The sequence below is a fragment of the Heloderma suspectum genome, chromosome 3, assembly GCF_057233095.1.
Source record: "Heloderma suspectum isolate Gila_16-S chromosome 3, 16-S_ref, whole genome shotgun sequence".
Taxonomy (NCBI): domain Eukaryota; kingdom Metazoa; phylum Chordata; class Lepidosauria; order Squamata; family Helodermatidae; genus Heloderma; species Heloderma suspectum.
The window spans coordinates 256,087,978-256,106,511 of NC_139460.1; the positions used below are offsets into that span (position 1 = coordinate 256,087,978).

General features: G+C 45.2%; 1 protein-coding gene across 1 annotated transcript in view; it reads right to left on the reverse strand.

Annotated features, from left to right (window-relative positions):
* SORCS3 (sortilin related VPS10 domain containing receptor 3) overlaps positions 1–18,534 on the reverse strand; it is a 516,588-nt gene that overhangs the window by 213,431 nt on the left and 284,623 nt on the right. The window lies entirely within an intron of this gene.

The following is an 18,534-nucleotide window of genomic DNA, read 5'->3' on the forward strand; positions in this document are numbered from 1 at the left end:
GAGATGTCCACCACCATCAGTTTCCCTGGTGATAATTTTAGTGGACCAACTTAATCTCCTCTAACCTCTTCTGAAGTCCATCAGATACTTTGACAGAACAGAAACTTCCTAAGTTCACCTTGAATTTCCCTTACATGAGCCCGATCTCATCTGATCTCAGAACCTAAGCAGGGTCAGCTCTGGATAGTACTTGGATGGGAGTCTGCCTGGGTAACAGGCTTCCTGCACTGAGCAGGGGGGTTGGACTCGATGGTCTTGTAGGCCCCTTCCAACCCTATGGTCCTATGATTCTATGAAATTCATTGGCAACATAAAACATGTTGAAACCCCTTTAATAAATTGAACACGTCTCACTGAAACTCTTCTGACTTACCTTTAGTGATATGGGTGAACTAACAATTGGGGGAGCTTCAAAGATGAACACCCCCAGTTGGAAAATCATCACCCCACTTTGATATGGGCCTGGGTCCATTTGGATTCAGCTTTGACTACACATGGTTTGTCTTTGTCCAAGCACTAGCCAGACCACCTTACTATTAGCGTGGCTCCCTCAAGAACAAAACTTTCCCCAAAGTGAGAAAGAAGAGTGATTAACAGGCAGCAATAAAGGGCTTCACTGGACACACAACTGTTCCAGGGGCACGTTAGTTGGAAATGATGCTGCTGAGTGAATCTGCTGGGGAGGATGGCATTGCAGTTTCCTCTGTCTCCCAATTTAATTTGAGTGGCAAAGAAAACTGCAAATCCCATGTTCTCTGGCAGGAAAGGATGTTCCTGACAATGCTCAGGACAGGAGTGTCATTTGTTTCCCCAGCTTATACCTCTTCTCCCCTATTCAAAAATAAGGTTCTCCCCCTTCAATTGGGGGTCAAGTGAACTGGTAGGTTAGGCGGCACTTGCTCCACCAATGGTTTAAGGTTTTCTCTCTTTCAGGTATTTTCAAGGAATGCTTAAAAAAAAAAATCAAAGTGAGCCAAGCATGTTTGCTCATTGCCCCTTACCTTGAAGTTATTCAGAGGTTTTGTCCAAGCTGTAAACTCCCGTCCCGCTTCACCTCACATTTCTTTTTAGGAGAAAGCTGATGGTAATTCTAGTCCTAAGCATCACGAGATAGTGATCCGATAAAGGCAACATGCACTGGAAGATCTTCCATTGTACAATGCTTTGTAAGCACTTCCCAAATGTAAAATGCTGCTTTCCTTAAAGTCTGCTGCCATTTAATATGAAATGAACAAATGAAACCAAGACAGTGTGATTCTATAGCTTAAACTCATAATTGCTTATCTTGGTTGGATTTAAAAAACAAACAAACTTATGCCTGCAATGATTTGCAATATTTCCTCCACACCCCGATCATCCGAGAGATACAGGACTTTATATATTTCACTGGTCTGATACACTTTTGGTAAGAGGGGTATTTTTTAAAAAACAAACAAACTCAGAACCATTCAATATAAAAATTCTAAGAGCTGAAATTTCCATTTTGTAGTGCTTGCTTTGGCAGGCAGACAGGATTTGAGAGAATACAATACACCGAAGTCTCCTTTATTATATCAAACATTTACTGCCTTTTATGATTTCCAATAAAGCACAGAAAATTCCCTTTGCAGATATGTTTTCTTTCTTTCTTTTTTCTTCCTCTGAAATTTCAGCCTGTTATATTGCCAGAGCATCAATAATACCCCCAGCAATCATATCATCTCTAGATGATGGCGTATTTCTACAGAGAAGCTGTCATTCAAAGGCACCACTAAGACCGGCCATAACACACAGAGATTTCATGTCTGATCCACTCCAGGCATGTCTCTACCTTTGACAGGAGGTGGGGGGTGGGGAGGAAGAAGTCTGTTTTTAGAGCAGTGGAGGATTTTCAGAATCGGATTTGACTCTGAATGTAGGACTTCCTCATTGATTCCGCAGTGCATCACAGTTTAATCTGGGCATGTAGGAGTGAAATAATTTTGTCTGGAATTAGCGGTGGCTACAGAAATAACAACAACTAAGAGGTGATACACCACTGCACTGCTTAAGTTGTTAAGATGAGGCACAGCCATACCTTCGGCAGTACACTGTTACAAAAGATGACATTCTTCCCCTGTGGCAAGGATGCAAGGGGTGACAGGGGTTGACAATTCTTGGGCAAACCCAGCAGAATGTGTCTGGTACAGTCAGAAGGCTGGGATTCTGACTTCTATACATTCTTTGTATTGCTTACCAAGTAGGGACCTTATATAATTGATGGGGTGCTGGTGGGATGAATTGCAAAGAGAAGGAAGGCCTGCCTAGGATTCTTTCAGTTCTTTTGTTGCGAGTGTGGGAACTGGATTAGAGGGTACTGGATTAGAGGGATTAGAATTAAAGCAGGGGTGGGGAACCTCTTCCAGACTGAGGGGCACATTCAATTTCAGAGAAACTCTTGAGGGCCGCATTCCAGTGGTGGGCAGGGCCAAAGGAAAATGTGGCGGCGCCAAGGTAAAAAAATAAAATACTAGCATATTATAGCTTAAGGGCACAATCCTGTGCATGTTTAGACAGAAAAACATCCTACAATTCCCAGCTGGCTGGGGCATGCTGAGAGTCACAGGACTTTGTTCGAAGAAAAACTGCACAAAATCTGGGAAACCACCAAACAATTGGGGGTTGGGAGCCAGAGAAAGTGGGCATGGCTATCTGGGAATCCCAGAGAGTTGGATTTTCCCCACCCCCACATCTGAGGTTCCCCATCCTTGTCCTAAAGATGGTACATCCTCCCAGTCCAATCGCCCCTCCCCTTTTTACAAGTGAAGGGCCAGGCCCAATTCCATCCCCTCTCATAATCCTTTAAGCCACAGATTGACTGACAATAAGCAGAAAGCTTGCCAGCATGAGCACAGTGTGCATGTGCAATCTTGAAACTGGCCACACACAGTTTTGGGGGTTTACAGAAACTTATTTTCTGGCAAGAGCAAGGGATCACTATTGTCTGCAGAAAAGTACCTCCCTCCCCCACACACACACACATCTGGCTTGGCTCGCCGAGGGGAGGATTGGGGAGGAGGCAGAGATGAGTGGAACGCCATTGGCATTCCTTAGTGGAACCACCAGGGAGAGGAGGGGCTTACAGGCCATTCTTAGGCTGAGGGCCCCCTCCCTTTGACCTCTTTGAAGCATGGCTTCTCTCCCGCCTTGTATGCAGTGTGGGTTATGCTGGTTGTCCTTTTGGGGGCTGAGTAGGAATTTTTGGCTCATGGTCGGATTGGTGTCTCCTTTGCTGAAGGTCTTTTTGCCTACTTCATGCTATAAGTGGGGTTTGGGAGTTTATTTAGGTTGTTTTGGTTTTATTTAATCATTGAGGCTGATTTGGTCACATTTCAAATAGGCAGTTATGTGTGGCCATCTTTGGTGGGCTATAGGGTTGGTGAGCATTTGGAGGCCCCGTTTGTAGTGACTGGTAAGGCCCAAGGCTTCCAGCTCAGGGTTCTGCAGCCCCAGTTGGAAGATAGGGATTACCTTTAAGGCCAACTCTCCTCACCCACTTGGAGTTTTGTGGCCTGAGGGGGAGGGGTGACAGGGGAAAACCTCCTGTCCCAAAATTGGGCAGTCCTGAGGGGTGGCGATCAAAGATGCCACTCTACACGCAGCGAATGTCTCACCTGATGCAATGCCAGGCTAGTCTGACTTAGAGAAGTTGCCCGCTTAGGTTGCCCTTCTCAGATCTGGTCAATTTCAATAATGTGGCCCAAGTTTTATACCAACAACTTGTGTCTAGTCTCTTTATTTCCCCCCTCCTTTCACCCGCACAATACCCTATCCTCCTCATGTAGGCACAGTCGATGTCCATATGCTCATGTCACTGTATTAATATAGGAAATTATACTTTTATACATCTTGTAACATGTAACATGCTTATAGCCTTAGGCTGCCATCACAACAACCCTGTGAAATAGGGTTGTTTGCAAATGTTCCCCTTTAAGAGCTATAAAAACTGAGCTTGAGATCAAGATGCCCAGTAATTTCCACATGAAAAATTCTCCACTTCTACCTGTCCCAGCTACAACATTTACTACTAGCCATCACCTTATTAGGAGGTGGCAGTGCTGGGATCGAAATCTCTCAAGAGCCAGAATATTATGGCCGTTCCCAATTGTTGTTACATCAGTGATGGCTATGTTTCCTATGAACAGTTGTTGACCCATGAGAAAAATCTCCCTGGGCTTAGGGATGTCAGAGAATTCCGCCACGGATCTCAGGGAGGCCGAATGCCAGCGCATTCGGCCCCCTGAAATCGGTGGCGGAACGGTCTTCCCCCCGCCCCCCCCCCCCGGGATGAGACTTGCCTGGGGCGGATCTTCCTGGTGGCGGCGGCTCTGGCGGCGGCTCCGGCGGCAGCTCCGGCGGCGGCTCCGGAGGCGGTGCAGCGGCAGCCGGTCTTCCGACTGGCTGCAGCCGCTGCCATTTCCCGGTTTAAAAAAAAATAATAAACGTGATAGGCTACGTAAAGATTTACGTAGCCTATCACGGCTAGATTTTAAAAGAACACTGTGATAGGCTACGTAAATGTTTACGTAGCCTATCACGGCTGACTAAAAAAAACAAAAAACACGCGTATGCAAATGGTGGCACCCATGGGCGCCACCATTTGCGTTCCTTATTTTGGCACGTCTTAGTCTACGTAAATGTTTATGTAGACTAAGACGGCGAAAATAAGGGGAACGCAAATAGTGTAGACACTACGCTATTTGCGTTCCCCTTATTTTCGCCACCTTAGTCTATGTAAATGTTTACGTAGACTAAGACGTGCCAAAATAAGGAACGCAAATGGCGGCGCCCATGGGTACCCTTTGCGTACGCGTGTTGTTGTTGTTGTTGTTTTAATCAGCCATGATAGGCTACGTAAACATTTACGTAGCCTATCATGGCTGACTGCAGGGACGCAAGTGGCGGCGGCTATGGCCGCCGCCACTTGCGTCCCTGCTAGCCAGCAACCGGATGTCCGGCTGCTGGCGGAGCCGGCTGGCGGCTCCACAGAATCGCTGCGGAGCACAGCTGGCAGGCCAGGATTCCGGGGGGGGGATGGAACGCCTCCCCCCCCACCACCATCAGCATAATCTGCGAAAGGTAAGTACCTTTCATACATCCCTACCTGGGCTGCAGTGGATGGTAGGCGGAGCCTGAGCCCAAAGTGGGCATAATTTGCAGTATTGCAAGACTACATATGCTTTTTCTCTGGGTGCCACCTTATCCTTTCACAACCTCTCTTTCTCTCTCTCTCTCTCTCTCTCTCACACACACACACACACACACACACATACACGCACACACACACATACACACACCACACAACACAATGGAAGAGGAAGCGATTCCCAGAGGGCAATTCTAAGAGCAGGAGTGGGCCTACAGCATCTAGAGAGAAGGATGGGAATGAGGGCTGCATGTTCCACACCCCAGCTCTTAATGATCCAAATAATATGTGATCTGGCTTTCAGTTTATGGTAGGGGTGTGATTTTTAATCCAGATCTTTCAGGTCTACCTCCAACACTGTCTACTGGACCATGTTTTCTCTTAGACTATGTAGCAAGTCATTCAACCCATTTTAAGGGGAGGGAGGGGTAATCATGAAGGAGATCAAAAAAGTGATAAGCTCAGCTGTGTACTCAGTTGGCAGCAGCTTCTCAAAGGGAGTGAAAGCAAACTTTCAACTGGTAAGACCAATTTGGTGCTTACCTCAGCAGGGACGTAGCCTTTCCATGATTTATACCTAAGGTAATAAAAATTGCAAGCAATTAACAAACCTTCATTACCATTTGTGAAGCTCTCTGGTCAGGAATGGAGTTCAGAAGGACTTCATTTTAATTTATTTTGATGAACTTTTCCTATAAGCAAGCTTGCCTGCACTGAATCCCAGAGATTATTACATCTTCTTTTCCCTCTGACACCACCTTTTATTTCATATTTGATGAATGTCATCCAATTATTTTCCCTGCTCTCATCCATCATCCTGCTTAGCCTAGAATTAGTTGGGTTTGTCTTTCCCCCCTCCTCCTTTACTTAACGACAGGCTCGTAAATCTGGGGGGGGGGGGTGGCTTTCCATTTTATGGATTTAATTGGGAAGCTAGCCAATCAAAATTATTCCTTTGGATGAATGTGTTTGTCATTAAACTAATCTGTCTTCCCTGCTCTATGTTCAGCTTTCCCTTTTCCAGATCTGGTCCCACCTCCTTGCATTATTTCAGGCTTATGCTGCATTGGCTGATTTTTAAAAATTGATTCCAGCATCATAAATCAGTGAACCTTTATAACGAGAAGATAATCTACACAATATCCATGTCTCATTTAAATTTACTTCAATAACATTTCAAATAATTATGCAGTTTGGACAGTAGACACAGAGAGGAATGTGTCACCCAAGAATCATATTGGTCATTAACTAGGAGTTGAAGAATAGCTAAATGGAGCTTGGGAGATTTACATGCAACATTTCCATTGTGAGCCAAGGGAGATGAAGTAGTTTCAAAAGATAATTTGGTGGTTGCCTTATCACCCTGCCCTCGGGTCTCCAGATGCTGCTTTTAAATGCCAGATCAGTTCATAATAAGATCTCCCTCATTCATGATTTAATAATGGATGAGGTGACCAATCTGTCATGTATAACCAAGACCTGTGTGGGTGAGCAGGGAGGAGTTAATCTCTCACACCACCAGGCACTTAGTTCAGCATCAGAGTGGACTTGAGGGCCAATGAGGGGGTTGCTGTGCTCTGTAGGAATTGCATCACTCCCTCCAGGCTCCCTCTCCATCTCACTACTAGTATGGAGTGTTTGCACCTTGGGTTGGGCCAACAGGACAGATTGGGGATTCTGTTGGTATACCGCCCATCCCGTTGCCCAACCGTCTCCCTACCTGAGCTGACAGAGGTGGTTGTGGGCGAACTGAGATTCCCAAAGACTGTTGGTTGTGGAGAATGTGAACATTCATACCAAGGCTGCCTTGCCTGGGGCAGCTCAGGATTTCATGGACTCCATGACAACCATCGGACTGTACCAACATGTCATCGGCCCAACACATGTAGCAGGCCACATTCTAGACTTGGCTTTTTCAGCTGTCCATGGAGATGGTAATCTGAAGGTGAGATACTTAGCATTGGTCCCTTTGTCATTGTCAGATCACTTCCTATTGAGAAGCTTCCTATTGAGAAGTGACCTATGGCAGCTTTGAAAGGGTGGGGGACCTATTACAGTGGTCCATGCCTATCTCTCTGCCTCTACTGAATCCTCTAAATGCTCCCAGTGGAGCTTTTAAGATTCTTCAGGCTTATTATATGCTGGCCCTAGGGAGGATATGGATCCACTGTGATACGTTTGCAAGGCACTTACAAGATAAAATTTCTTGCATCCACCATGACTCAGACTCCAGTGTTATAGCAAGTGAATCAGGTGATGTATCCTTGTTCAGTTTTGTAGGATGAGTTGCAGTTGGTACAGCTTGAGGACATTGACAAGGTGCTTGAATAGGTTTGAGCAACCACTTCCATATTAGATCCTTGCCCCTCTTGGCTTATAAAAACTGGCAGGGAGGAGACAGCCAGCTGGGCCAGGGAGGTGGTTAATGCCTCCTTGTAAGAGGGAGTGGTCCTGAGCAACCCGAAAGAGGTGGCAGTGAGACCACTCCTGAGAAATCCTCCCTGGTCCCAGAAGAATTATGTCAAAACATTTGAGAACTGTGAAAACTGATGGATGACTAAGATGCAATCCACACATTCACCCAGGAGATGTGGAACAGGTCAGTATGTATCAGAATTCACAAAGATTGGATTCCTTATACATCCTCCCCTAGGAGGAGGATTGAAAGTAACCCCCAGGTGAAGAAGAAGTCCCATAAACCACATGAAATTTCAAGCAGGATGGAACAACCAACCCAGCCCAGAAGACAATGGGTTGCAGGAAGAAACAAACCATGGTTGTATCTGAAATTGTGGTGTATTGGGCTTCTCAGATTAAAACAAAAACTGGCAACTTCTCCCCAAAAACTAAACACTGGTTTCTTAAGAGGTTTGCTTTTGTTCTGCTGATGAAATCCAGGAATTCTTGTTCTCTGGACTGGAAACACAGAGTAAACCAACAAGACACCTACAAATTTACCAAAGTTCTAAAATACAGCTATCACCACTGTTTGTGAGAACTTGTGGCATTTTGTTTTTTCTAAGCAGCCATCCATTTGCTAATTAGAGAAAATGCTTGTCATTTTTCTCCAATGGCTACTGCTGCCCAAAACAATTGCATACAACTGCACACATAAATTGGAAGTGGAGCATCTGCAAACAGCATCCTTTAAGATTTCTTTCCAAGTAAAATCTCTTATAATGTGCATGGCTCTTTATATTTAATCATCTTTATGAAAAACTTTAGGAGAACATTTTAGGCTGTTTAGGTGAGCATTACATCCCCTTGTGCAGATGTTTTGATACATCAGACAAAATGGGACAAGGGGAAGGAGGGGGGGAAAGTGAGAGATTAAAAGGAATGGCAGAATAAAAAGGCCCCAGAAGCAAAAGGAGGAGACTAATGTTAATCAATTTTTGCCAGCAGATGTTTTGCTTCAAGTTCCAAATCCAATAATACGTGGCTTAGTCTAGATGAAAGAGTGACAGGAACTGGGGAATGCACACAGACACAAATAAGAAAACATTGGCTTGAGTACTGCTCATATATCTTCACAGTGTTGTTATTGTTTTTAAAGCAAGCATCTGGGCTGTATGGTCTCTAGTCTCCTTGGATTTTGTGTGGCAGTAGTCCATTTCCCCTTTTCTTTGCATTTTTAAAAATAGATAGAGCAACAAATAAATAATAAATAAATAATAAATAGAGCAACATGGTCAGGCATTATTCACAAATAAAACAGCTGCAATCATGTTCATCCCAGAAATGTTCTCATCCTATTAGTTTCATAATAAGCTTTTAATGACTGGTTCAATAAAAGTCTCAGGGAGCTGACCCCTGCGGTCCTGCCAGAGCATTCTTGTCACCATTGATCACGAAGATAAAAATCAATTGGAGCTAAAGAGGGAGAAGTTAAAAATAAATTGTGTGGATCGATTTCTGTTAAAACCTGATAGCTCCAAGTTAAGAGATGAAGAAAAATATATTTATATTGCATAGCTTCCATGAATTAAATTAAATTTGCTATAGCTAAACATTGTGGCCCCGATCTAAAATTTTGCCCAGCTCCTAAACCAAATCCGATATTGCAGGATCCAGTACCGCTGCTGCATTCCTGCTGCTTCTGTTGTGCTAATGGGGCCCGCCTCTTGTACAACACAATCTAGCGGTACCAATAGCCACCCTGGAAATGAGCAGAAACACTCATTTTCGGAATAGGACAAGAGAGTGGACTTCCTTTCTGCAAGCTCTGCTGACTTGCCCCATTCCAGAAACAAGTGTTGAGCTCATTTCCAGTTGCTGCAGGATGAAAGAAAAGAATTCATGTTAACTTTCTGAACATTGAAGTTAATAGGGAAGCCCCTAATTCAATTGTGAACATACTTCTCTGTGTGCATCAGAAGTCTGTGGAGATATTGATCAAAACAATGGCATTCAAGCACATTAAAAATGTTAATGTGGGCATCAGAACCCCTGCATAGTTGGTTAAGGTGAAAATATTTAAACCAGCATGAGGCTTGCTGGAAATTTCCATACATTCTTTCTATTCTGTTTTCAGGAGCACATCACCTGTTTGATCAAGTATCTCGTTTTTTCTTGGATCAGCTCCAAGTCTTTCTGAAGTATACTTAGAGGCTCAGGGAGCAAACCTATGGCCGCTAGACAGCGGCTAGACAGCCACAGGATACCTTGTTTTCCAGGAGCCGACCTTGGAGCCCACGCTCCGAGGTCGGTTACCAGAGAACTGACCTCCCCCTACTTCCATGCTGCCTCGGAGGCAGCGTGGAGCAGCCCCGTCCTCTGCACTTGCAAGACAAGCGCAGAGGGGCTGAAAATGGGCATTCAGGGAGGCGTTCCAGGGTGGGGAGGACAAATGCCTGTATGACACCTTCAATGTGTCATACAGCAGCCTCCTCCCCCACTCAGCCCTCCCATGGCTAGACAGCCACTATCAGCTATCTAGCCAAAAATGCAGGGCAGGAGGACTGCCGAGGGAACGATCCCCTCCATGCTTCTCCTGCCCTGCATTGGATAGGTGGTTGGCTCCGAGTTCGGAGGTGGCCACCTATCTGAATAGGATTGCACCCTCAGGCACATATGTGGCATAATGAGACCTGGCTGTACCACTGTAGAATTGAGAGAGGGAACCAGGGATATTAACAGGGAATATAAGAATTACAATAGAATTGGTCCATTTTGCCCAATACTGTCACTAGCTCAATGCTTGGAATATAAATGGATGGATCGATGTCTATAAAGAGACATTTTACAAGAATGAATTCTTGCTATTATCTCCTATCATTATCTACAATTACTAATAACCAATGAATTTGGTAAGAGCCAATTACAACTGATGTTCTGAAATTGCTGGCAAAAGTCAGTAAGCATCATCAGATGATCAAAGGGGGGGTGGAATCATAGAATACTAAGGTTGGAAGGGGCCTATAAGACCATCAAGTCCAATTCCTTGCTCAATGCAGGAATCTACATCAAAGCATCCCTGACAGATGGCTGTCCAGCCTCATCTTGAATGCCTCCAGTATGGGAGATTCCACCACCACCTCCCTAGGTAATTGGTTCCACTGTCATATTGCTCTAACACTCAGGAAGATTTTCCTGATGTTCAGCCAGAATGCCATCCCCAGTGTTAGGAAAATACTTTATCTCAGTGGTGCAGATCCCACATGCACAATGCTCCCTTTTACTCAAGCCTCAAATTACAAGGAGAAGAGAATCTGATTGAGTTATTTTTTGCAAGCATCGTTCCTGCACAGGATGTAGAAAAGGTCCAGACTGGAGACATCTGCTGCTATTGATGAAAGGACCTTAGCCAAGAGTCTCCATTTTGCCAACATAATTTCTAAAAATGCTAGACTTCTGGCACAGAGATAACCCTTCAGAAATTAGGATGCATCAATGGCAATGCTCAACAACCCATTGTGATAATGTATCCTGGTCTCTCATGCAGCAAGTACTGCAGTCTCTCACCCTGTAATTTCTTTCATCAAGCTCAAACTGCCACAGACACACCCTTCATCAGAAGAAATCAAAAGGTCTCTCCTCCCATCACCATCTGAACTCCCTATTTAGTATCATCAGCAATAAGAACAGGCATTAAGGGTACAATCTGCTAATACTGATGTAGTCATGACCCATCATTATCAGTGCAGATGGATTTACGGAAGCTGCTGATGAGAAGGGGATGCCCTCGGCTGTCACAGGGAGAGGGAGACAGATCACCCAGCTCTATTTCTGGAAATAAGGACCAAAGAGGAAAGCTTCCCAGTACTCAAGTAGGCACAAAATTGAATAACAAATGGGAGTGATTCAGAAGAGAAACCAAGATATGAGGGGGAAATACAAGAGAGCTAGAGAGTGACAGTTAGCATAAACAATCAACAAGGCAAAAACTCTTCACTCCAGAGCCCACATTTACATTTCTTCTTGTGCGCTTCAGGAATCTAAGTAAATATTCTATTTGAGGCAAAGACAAAAAGGGTGTTTCTGGCCCAGGTCTCTGGATAATGATAATTTATTGCCTCCCCATTACATCTCCCTTTGGTTAATGGTGCAATGATCTCTCAATTTCAAGCAGAAATGGAGCGCATCCAGAGGCAGATGCCAATCCCAGCTCCGATCAAGGTTGGGGCAGCTATACTGAAAGCTCCTAGTTGCTAACAGACCCAGCCTATAGTGCTCCAGACATGGAAGCTAATTACAAAATGTAGGGGGTCTTAATTTCTAGGGGACTTGTGAGGCTCACAGGGAAGAACATATAAATGTTGAGGAGAGGAATGATCGTCACAGCTTTCTGTTCTGACCAACGATGTCACTGAGGCTCATTTTCTACCCAAAAGTGACTTGATGAAGTCACAATATTTTCAGTAATATTTTGATTTTATATTATTCTTGGGCTAATTTCAGAAAAACAAGGCACACTGTTTCTTGAAGTCTCCTCAGTGGAGGCTGGTGGCTCCCATGTCAGTGGATCCGCTCTGGGTTCTGGTCAGAACCAGCCAGAACTCTAAAGAAGCTATCCAAGGTGCTGAACCCTGTCCCCAAAATGGATTCTGCCCCTTGGACAGCTCCTTTGGAGTTCTGACTGAAACCCAGAGCAGATGCGCCACCCCACTGACATACTCTCTGCGCTCCCTCTCCCTGTTCATTTGGGTCAGGGATTTTGCCTGAAGTTCAGGCAAGCTCAGGGATCGCAGAGCTCCCTTACCTCCAAGGGTTGAGAGCTTCCCTGAGCTGTGCCCTATGCCAGCATCTCACTGTCTGTTCACAGTTCCCTGAAGGCTTAAAAATCAGCTCTGTTTGAACTGGGTCTAATGTGCAAAACCTGGAGGAAAACAAACAGACAATCAGATGAAATGCTGAGGGGCAGTTGAAAGCTCACTGAATGCACACGTCATTTTATATTTCAAGTCAGAGAAAAAGAATTTGAGGTGGGGTGGGAGAATGAGATTTGATTCATGGTGGCTAGTATCCAGCTGTGCTCCAGCAATGTCACTAGCGCTTGCTAGAGCAATGGGGAAAAGTGGCAATTGGTCCATTGCCCTAGCCCTAGGGATGTCAGAGAATTCCACCACGAATCTTGGTGAGGCCGAATGCCAGTGCATTCAGCCCCCTGAAATCTGTGGCGGAATGGCCTGCCACCCCCCCGCCCCCCCGTGGATCCCCCCCCCCGGGACGAGACTTACCTGGGGCGGATGTTCCGGGTGGCGGTGGCTCCGCCGGCAGCAGCAGTGGCTGCGGCAGCTGGTCTTCTGACCAGCCGCCGCCGCCATTTGCAGTCTTGTCTTTTTTTTTTTTTTACAAAGACGTGATAGGCTATATAAGTTTTTATGTAGCCTATCACGTCTCTGTAAAAAAAAAAAAAAAAGACGAAGAAAAAGAAGAAACGCAAATGGCGGCGGCCATAGCCACCACCATTTGCGTACGCTTTTTTTTTTACCCAGACGTGATAGGCTACATAAGTTTTTACACAGCCTAAAACGTCTGGGTAAAAAAAAATGCGTACGCAAATGGCAGTGGCTACGGCCGCCACCATTTGCATTCCTTATTTTTCTTCATATTAGTCTACGTAAATATTTACATAGACTAAGATGAAGAAAAATAAGGAACACAAATAGCGGCAGCCATAGCCGCCACCATTTGTGTACGCGTTTTGTTTTGTTTTTCCTTACCCAGAGCCCTCCATGGCCGGAAATCCAGCTGCGGACGGCCCTGGCCTGGGCCTGGCCGGCTGCTCTGCGGAGCTGCCGCGGAGCACAGCCAGCTTTTGAGGATTCCGGGGGGGAGGACCGGATCGCCTCCCCCCGCGTCGAGGATTCCGGGGGGAGGGACGGAATGCCTCCCCCCTCACCATGAATATAATCCGCGGAAAGGTAAGTGACTTTCGTACATCCTTACCTAGCCCTGTTCACAGGCATTGGTTTATGCTTGAGCAACATCATTAGCACTAGCACTGAGGAACCCTTGGATCCTACCTGTGATATAAAAGGATTGCAGGTTGGGAAAAGAGTGGTGAGGAGCACATCTCCTCCTTGCTCCCCCAGCCCTGCTTTCGCAGGGACCTCGGAGTGTGGGAAGTGGCAGCCAGACGACACATAGGATGTGTCATAGTGGATTTCGCCCTTGGGAATGCCCCATTTTTGCTGCTCTGCACTGCTCTAATGAGCGCAGAGTATGGGGCCGATCCACGCTGCCTACGAGGCAGCGCAGGAGGGGTGGGGGTCAGTTCTCCAGGAACTGGCCTATCCTATGGCTGTCTAGCCACTGACTAGCAGCCATAGGGTTGTGCCCTAAGTCTCTGAAACACCATCATCTATATACAGCTATGGTGTACCTTCATCTCTTCTGTTCTCAATTTGTGGTACCTAGATAACCATAGTCAAATACAGGGCGACTAGTCATGATGGCTTTATATTATTTCCAGTATACAGTATGCCTCTGGATACCAGCTGCTGGGGAACATGAGCGAGAGGATGCTATTGCACTTGTGTTTTGCTTGTGGGCTTCCTGTGGGCATCAGTTGGTCACTAGGAGAACAGAATACTGGCCTAAATAGGCCTAGATCCAGCATGGCTCTTCTTATGTTATGTTCTTAGAAGTGAAGAACCTTTGGCCCTCCAGTTGTTTTTGGACAAGAACACTCACCACCTCTGACCATTGATTGTGCTGGCTGAGGCTGATGGGAGTTGGAATTCCACAACATCTGGAAGTCCACAGGTTTTGTTTTATGTTATTTAAAAATATTTTTAGGATGCCTTTAAGGGTGAAATTTTCTCAAGGTGGTGTATTAATTAAAGAAACAATTCAATAAAAACAGGGATTACCAAAAATAATCAGCAGCTCCAAGAAATAACAGTGAAAACAGGTGGGTCTTCAGAGCTTTCCTGATTAACCTCCAATGAACATGCATTCCAGAGGTGTGGGGACACTACTGAAAAGGCCCTCTCCCTTGTACTCACCAACCTAACCACTGTGGGCAGCAGGGAACTGAGAAGGGCTTCTGTTGATGATCTAGTAGGAGAATTTGGACATGGAGTATTCTGTCTCATTGCAGAGGGTTGAACTCGTCTATCATGAATCATACACACACACACACACACACCAAATGTGTATGATTATTCCAAGGTTTTACTTCAGATTCCATTTCATATAAGGCAACATGATCCACAGTCAGTCATCCTGGTCTGTGGCATGGACTACAGACCATTAGAATATGTTCTTCTATTCTTTCTTCATCAGTTATGTGAGCAGCAGAATAAATATATAGGGCATAAACCAATGGTAAGAGCCCCCACACAGGCAGCCCCACCAATTCTGTTCTGCAAACAGTGCTCATCATTTGTGGAACAGAGATGCAATGCTTCTGGTGGCAATGCTCATTTCTGGAATATGGCAGGCCGGCAGAGCTCTGCTCACCTGACCTGCTCTGGAACCAAGTGTGTCCATTCGTTTTGGAGGTTGCCTCTGTGTCGCCCCAGCCATGGGCATTGAACTCTTACATTAGAGGTGCCATGATAGTGATACATCAGATCAAAAGGTTTACTTACAAGGAGTACTTTATTGACTAACTTACAGCACACAGGGGTACCCAATGGTTGGATCAGACAGGTTCTCTGAATCACGAGCCATGGGGTACAAATGGGTTTTATACCATACATGTCAGCCATGAGGCAGCACAACACTAGCAGGCACCCCTAGGCTAGCATTCATTCAGCATAGGCTAGAAATGTTTGGTTCTCAAGCACAGCCACTTGCAGCTCAGCATAAACACATAGCTTCACTTCTCAGGCACGGCCTGATAAGGCTTTCTACTCATTAGCAAGGAATGCGCTGAGAAGGCTGTTGTCGGCCTTTTGACTCATCTGCACATGCTCAGAGGCTTACTAGCATGGGAATTGCACCAATAATGAACTTAAGCAAGTATTATGGATCTCTAGGCCCCTCTAACACTACAAATGCCTTGGCTACGCTCCTGGGGCCAATATAGCCTCCCCCCCCCCATGTTAAATCTCCATAGTGCAAGTGGTAGATGCTGTTTGTGCAATGGGATCTGCAGGGCTGGTCATGCATGGAACGAAAGCGATGGTGGGCCCCATACGCAGATGGGCAGCATAGGATACTGCCCACAGATACAAAGGGCTTGTTCTCACTACAGAGGCTAGCTGAAATGGTGAAAGCAAAACAGGTTCTTAAACCTTAAAGATGTTATGATATATTTTAACATTCAAAATAGGAACTATGAAAAAACAATGTTCTGTACAATTAATTCTAAATGTAAGGCAGAGAAAGTACTTCTAAGATATCTCACTTCATGTGTTGCTTTAAAAAACAAAAAACTTAGACTAATTAGTAATAATTAATTTCAGCCCCAAGTGTTCAGTTTCCAGTGGATGCCAATTGCAGGCAGATGGATGATCACCCCACACTGAGCATCTTGTCACTAGTGCAAATACACTGGCATTCTTTGCCTTCAGAAGAAAAATCAGAAGCTTCCTTTAGACATGTATAAGCCCTAAAGTTTGAGGGAAAGCTCCAGGATTTCTTAGTCCAACTGATATCTGAATATATTATTACATTCATCTCTGTCACAGGTTTGACATTTACCTAAGAAATCATTTGCAAATTAAGGGTAACAGTTATAAGTGTTTTATTTATTTATTTATTTATTTATTTATTTATTTATTTATTTCTATACCGCCCAATAGCCGAAGCTCTCTCTGGGCGGTTCACAAAAGTGTTACAACATGCTAGGCATCAAGACCAACAAGTAACTCACATTTCTTGTTTTCATGTATATGATGTAACATCCAAACCTCCGATTGTGAGATGCATGAGCTCCAGGCAGGGTTACAACTCACGGATCTCGACATGGAAAAGATGTATGGCTATTACACAAGGACTGTATCATCCACTTCCGCTCCCACATGCATGTTGTAACATCTGAAGCCACCGTGAATGAAAGATGCCTAAGGGAGCAATCCTCCTGGGATAGGTGGCCTCCTCCAAACTCAGAGGCAACTGCCTATCCAATGCAGGGCTAGAGATGTGTGGAGGGGATCATCCCCTCTGCGCTTCGGCCACTCTGCATTTGTGGCTAGAAAGCTGATTTTGGCCGTCTAGCTGCGGGAAGGCAGAGCAAGGGAAGCAGCTGCTAGATGACATGTTGGATGTGACATACCAGCATTTCCGCCTTCCCTGCCCTGGTACACCCCCAGGAACACCCTGTTTTTGCTGCTCCGTGTTCCTCTTTTGAGCGCGGAGCCATTCTGAGCTGCCTACAAGGCAGTGCGGGAGACGGGGGAGGTCAGTTCTCCGGGAACCAACCTCAGTGTGCGGGCTCCAAGGTTGGTTCCCAGAAACTGACGTATCCTATGGCTGTCTAGCCACTGACTAGTGGCCATAGCATTGCTCCCTTAGAAACTTAATAAATAATATAGTTGAACGGGCCACTGTAATGTTTCCTCTCCAAAAGATTACTTAATTTCTCCTCACGTAGGGTACTTACAAACTTAAGTGTTCCATAGTTTAAAAAAGCTTCCGCTTGGATAGCCAGGTCCATCATTAACTTTGTTCTGGTGTGGCTGGGGGTCACACATCCCATCCCTTCCCTTCCCTCCTCTTGTGGTATGTGGGTGTCTAACAATTGGGCACACTGGAAGATAAAGGAGACTGTAGCAGTGCAGCAATTATAGCAATGTGACCTATATGTTGAAAACAAGTCTTTCCCCCTACTATGGAGGTTACCGAAGCACCAATATGGAGGCATAAACTCAGGCTTTTCTCTCAATACTCCCTCTTCTCCTTCCCCAATATTCTCACAATGTCATCCCAACAAGTACTGGCTCTTGCTGTCACCAAGTGGCAGGTATCAAACAGAACTAGGTTGTCGAGAGCACTGTAATGGCTAGAGTGTTGCAGGACTCAGGGTAGTCCCCATGCAGCCCACTGGGTGACTTTGGGCCAGTCGCTGACTCTCAACCTATCCTACCTCACAGGTTTGCTGTGAGGATCAAATGGAGAACAGAATCATGTATGTCTCCTTGGGCTTCTTGGAGGAAAAGTGGGATAAAAATGTGACAAATAAGGGTCCAACAATTGAAAGAATAGACCCTTGTGAATTTGTGCACGCAGCTGTAAAAATTAGCTTACCCAAAGAATGTTAGTCCATTGCCAGCTTATGCCCCAGTGCTTCCTGTAAGAGCAATCATATGGTCCCTATGCAGCATCCCGTGGCCACTCCCAAAAGGAAAAACCCTCTGAGGTTGGAGCTCTGACTAAGATCTGGGATGGGTTTTCCTGAACAATCCTATCCCCTTTGGGAAGCTGTCTAGGGACCATAAGATTGCTCTTTGAGGCTGCAATCCTATTCCCACTTACCTGGAAGTAAGCCTCATTGAGTTCAATGGAAATTAGTTCTCAGTAGACATGGGTTGTAAATCTGGTAATAAAATTCAATACATAGAAAGTGAGACTAGAAAAACTAGTATGATTACTAATGATATATTTTTATTAGTGCTGCGTCAACCCCTGTCCCCTATTTTCTGGCACTTTTTCTCTCCCTGTGAAAGAGGCATTGTTTTTTCTGCCTCTTTTACAGGGAGGGGGATAATTTTTTGAGAATTTTCTCCTTAGGGAGGGGGACAGGGTCTCCACATACCTTTTTTTTTTAATGTAGACAATTCTTGAGGGGGTCTTCTTTCTATTTTTTTGTTTTAAAAAAGCACCCCCTGCACTTGCAGGGGCCCAGGACTCTTCTCCTACCAGGTTAAAAAAAGAAGAAGACCCCTCAAGAATTGCCTACCCTTAAAAAGATATGTGGAAACCCTGTCCCCTGCCCTAAAGGAGAAAATTCTCCAAAATTCTCACCTCTCCCAGCC